A 5,155-nucleotide genomic window follows, 5' to 3' on the forward strand; every position below is an offset into this window, starting at 1 on the left:
GGTCAATCTATTTGATTTAATTATTCAATTAAACCAATGATTCGTTATTGGAGCAGATAACAACTTTCATCCGACATGCGTATTTTTTATTTTCCAATGGATTTACATCTTTCATTAATCGAAATTTTTTGATGTAGTAAGTAATAGCTCTGGTTGTTCGCCGTCCAAGAATTCTTTTAGGCAGTTCATATCATCCATACATAGTGTTTTGATCTAAGATTTCAATTCATCCATGTTTCAGCAGTAGCCTATTGTTCCATGTAGCTAAGGTCCAAAATATGGAAAAAAAAATAGGTGTTTACACGACTCTACCACCCAGTCAATTCTGTTCCACTTAATCCCTATTTCATGGCCACATATTTTTCCGCCTAAGGAATAGGAAACCTTTCTCCTGTTACATGAATCCAATTTTCATTTCATCTTGGAAAATCCATCTTTTTCTCAACACTGTCTTTGTCATTTGATCCAATAGCGTTCCGTTAGATAGGAACAGATTTGATAAATACTGATAACTCTCGGATAGAGTATTAGAACGGAAAAATCCATTAGATAATGAACTATTGATTCTAAGCCATCTCTGGCGATGAATCAACAATTCGAAGTGCTTTATTTACGTATTCTTGATAAACCAGCGTTTATATATAGATGTGGGGGGATCCCCCTGGGAAGTGAGAAGCCCCTTTGACATCTCTTCATCTGCAAAGAATTCTCGATGTGAAAACACAGAGACAAAGGGCTGATCTTTGAATAGGAAAAAGAGTGGATCGGTAGGGTCCCAAATGAATTGGCTTATTCGAAAAAAGCCTTGTTCCTTAGAAGATCTATCTCGTATCTAGTACTGCATGGTTCCACTCTACAAGAACTCTGAATCATTCTCTTAAAGCTCATCCTCTTCATCATAAATGATCCGCTTACCCCAAAATGACCTGGCCCAATAGGGAAATCCCAATTCATTGGACCTTTCGATACACGCAAATAGAAAGCCCCAATAGCGCTATATTCTAGGAGCCCAAACTATGTGATTGAATAAATCCTCCTCTCTCTGTTGCTAGTCGAGGACTCCTTCTCCTTCCACTTCTTCAAACTCCGATTCATATTTTTCATAGAGAAATCTCTGATCAACGATAGAACAAGATCCATTTTGCGTCATATCTAAGGGATTCCTTGGTTCGGGCCGAAGAAGCAATGTCACTCGATCATTATCAAATTGACTGCAATTTTTTTCTGTCCGTGAGGATCCCACCAGAGCGCCTTCTACTTCTAATAGGCCATGAACTAGATCAGAATCATTCTCAATGAGTCCATAATAAGTGATCCCATTTTTTTTCATCGGGTCCGGGTAGAGACCAAAGGTCTTGAGCGACCGATCCTGTAGAACAACTCAAAAGATAAAGAAGTATCGTTAATTTCTTCATGCTCGTTCTAAGTTTGAAGTTCTATTTATACAAATAGGAATCCCCTTCATTACAGTTACATGATTTCTTCTTCATATAGATAGATATAGGATCCATGGTACAATTACTTAGAAGTACTTTTTGTGCAACAACCCTTCCTATCTGATAGAAAAGGATTCCATGATCCTGAACCGATCTTACCTGGGATCTCAAATCCCAAGTTTGTATATGCAGAGCATATCTAATTATATTAGTGTCTATAATTGATTCCTTCTGTGTAATACTAATCGATAGGGCCTCATTGGTAAGTGCTACAAGATCTCGTACATTAGAACCCATAGTTATGGACCCGAATCCATTAGTATGGAACATTTTCTTTTCCAAGTGAAATCCCCAAGTATAGTAAAGAGTGAAAAAGTGCTTTCGTTGTTTAAGAAGCCTTCGTATCTTAATGCATGTATTTAATTTATTCGGAGCTATTAGAGCGGGATCCACTTTTTTGGGAATATGAGTCGAAGCAATAACAAGAATATCGCTAGTGGAACATCTTTCACAATCCCTGGAGAGATAGTTCGCTAATAGACCGAGGGATAAGTAATTCGACTCATTCACGTTTAGATCATGAATGTTTGGAATCCATATTATGCAAGGAGACATTGCTTTTGCTAATTCGAATTGAAGGGTGATATAAAATCGGTATATTTCAAGCATCATATCCATAGTTAGCGCATTCATCCTAGTTAGAAGCTCCAGCTCCGTATCAAGGTCACGGTCAATATCGTCACTATCATCAATAAGAAAACCCTTAGGTTTGTTATCCAGGAACTTGTTCAGAAATACTGTAATGAAAGGAACATAGAAGTTTTCCACTAGGTATTTGACCAAATAGGATCGTCCAGTTCCTATAGAACCTATCACTAAAATAGCCCTAGGGAGCGATAGGGCTAAGCGGAGCGAAAAGGGTTTTCCATGAGATGGGAAATGAAAACTATTAGCCCCACACGGGATTTGTGAATAAGTGATTGTCTGATAATGAGCAAGGAATAGCCGTCTTTCTGCTGAACAGGACGTATTGAACTCATAATGCATAGATACTTTTTATGAATGTCAACTAAGTATCGTAAGTAAATTGCTCCCGGTTGTTCAATCATTTGATAACTAGAGTCATTCTTTGATAAATGATCACTATGAGTCAGACTCAATAGAAATATAGAATTTGATCAATCCTTTTTTCTGTCGTTAAGGTGAAGAACTGAACCAAGAATTCTCTTTCTTTATCATCAATCGAATCGCTGTTCGTGACCTAGGATTCGATTTTATCATCAATCCAATCACCGTTCACGTTTTTTCTTTTTTTTTTATCAATGAATAGATCTCTTTATTTGTATGACTTAGATGTCTCGTATTTCTTGAAAAAGTGATTCGATTGATGGGATTTGGTATGATACTTATGAGATCGATGAGATTGATATTCAAATATTTCTTCTTAGAACGTATTGATTTGACCCCATAAGCGGGACCACCACCCCATAGCATGTTGCCGCCAGATGTGTAACTCACTATAGGCTCGGGAAACAATGAGAAGATTTGTACGAACAAGATATCTAGCAACAAGAAGAAGGAAAAGGATTGAATAGAGTAACTCCCGAACATTTGGCGATCTCAGATGTGTCGATATCAATGGTGACTCGTTATTTCGATGAACCATTTCTTCAGACAAAAGAAGATTATGTAAACACTTACTCGAAATATCACTTATCAAATTCCATTGTGGAAGACCCCATTTTTTCTGAAGAATTCGCCATGATATATCTGATCCATGCATAATATCCTGAAAAATGGATACAAATTTTTGATTGCTACTTAGTATCGGCAATAGATCTGAAAAAGTATCTAAAAATCTCCAATTTAGATATTTGTAACCTATCGAAGTAAGGAACCATGGCATATATGTTTTGAATAGATTCCATTTTGAGAGAGTTGAAAAAGCACTATCTCGTTGAAAGGTTCTATACATCTGCCCTTTCTCAACGCATTTCTTTAGACAAAGACTCTGTTTTTTCCTCTTTTCGGATGGTAAATATTTCTCAGAACATGGAGTGTGAATCAAACCCATGTTTGAATTGAAATTGAGATACTGATGCAAGTTCTTCCTTTCTGAATCAGATAGATTCATATCTGAAAGTGGTTGGCAATAAGTTTTTTCAAAATTGACTATTTGTTCCTCTGTGAGAGGCTTTCCAGAAATGTCTACGATCGAGTAAATAGCTCTACGAACGAATGGATCGGATCGAATCGGAAAATGGAAAGATTTGTACAAGTTATACCTTTCGTCACCACTTTATGAAAAATCGTTAGGTATGAATATATTAGATACTTGTGACTCGATTGGTGAAATAGTATCTCTCTCCAAAAAAGCATGTTTTTTTTTATCGTTATACAAAGAAAATATTTTGTTGCGAATGAACAAGATATTGAGAAATTGTCCATACGTAAAATCATAATTATTGATACTGGCCTTTTCCACAGAAAAAGGGAATCTTTTGTTACAATAGAAGTAGAAGTGTAGTGGATTCTTCAAGAATCGAGGTCGATTTGCTTTATAAAAAGAAGATATCAATGAACTTATATGAAATGGTTTCACGGGATTCGGCCAATTGTCTTGATCGTGGGATATCATTGAGAAATAGGAATCCGTCTTATCTAAAGATTTCCTGCGATTATTTCTACTATGGAATGAGTCAATCATCCACTTTGGTATCTTATTGAACAAAAATGGTGATATTGTTCTTCCATTGATCAAGAATTTTGATTTTTGGGAAGTATCGTGATCATCCAATAAGAAGGGTTTCCATTTTTTCAAATGAACGATTTGAAGACCTATTGATTCTAACAAAAAGTCGTATGTACATCTTGTATTTTACTTACGGGGCATTTGGTTGGTATTTTGAGGAAGAAATGAAGTTGAGATTAAATATTTCCCTGTTTGGTTGAGTTTTGTAGGATGGAATCTCAAACCCATTCCACCCTCTATTCTCCACTTGTGGAGGATAGCCAAACTCACCAAAATAGTGAGAACGACTATTCTCCACAAGCGAGAATGAGTTTCAATGTGTGAAAAACTCTTTTATCCTTTTTATAAAATATTGTTCTATTTTCTAAAAAAAAGGATAATTAGGAAAATTTACTATTAATATTCTCACACTCATAATCACTATTTATTTCATACCAAACATGACCATGCTCACCCTATACTCATCTCACACTCACATCGCACTCATCTCCTCCTCATCTCATACTAACTTCACACAATTATGAACCAAAGCCCCGTTAGTGCTAGTAAAAAAATTCTGGAACTATTAAATAAAAACTCTCCTCCACAAGTAATTAAAAAAAAAAACGTGGCTCTCAATTGTTTAAAAATACGTGCAAGTACAGAAAATAAAATATGTAGTGTGGGCTGGAAGCCTCCTATTTTTGACGAGGACTCTCATTGAACAGAACTCTTCTTATCGAAAGAAAAATCCCAAGAAAAAACATGAACAACATCAAAAGTTAAAACGAAAAAACAAATTCTTAGCAAGAATTTGTTTCACCTTAATAATGAATCAAAGCCTTGAAGTGCCGGTTGTGCTGCTATCTTCAAATATGTTGTGACCTAAAATAGCAAATGTGATGCAACGTGGCGTGGTGGGAAGAACGCGTACTTGGACCAGTTGATTCGATGCATGAATACCGGGAACAAATCTACTTAAATCTGT

The 5,155-nt window shown here is 36.0% G+C and overlaps 1 pseudogene; it reads right to left on the bottom strand.

Annotated features, from left to right (window-relative positions):
* Positions 1-368: 368 nt before the first annotated feature.
* On the bottom strand, positions 369-4,675 carry LOC119985549 (annotated as a pseudogene).
* Between the last annotated feature and the right edge of the window lie 480 nt (positions 4,676-5,155).

This window comes from Tripterygium wilfordii, chromosome 19 (genome assembly GCF_013401445.1).
Source record: "Tripterygium wilfordii isolate XIE 37 chromosome 19, ASM1340144v1, whole genome shotgun sequence".
In the NCBI taxonomy this organism is placed as follows: domain Eukaryota; kingdom Viridiplantae; phylum Streptophyta; class Magnoliopsida; order Celastrales; family Celastraceae; genus Tripterygium; species Tripterygium wilfordii.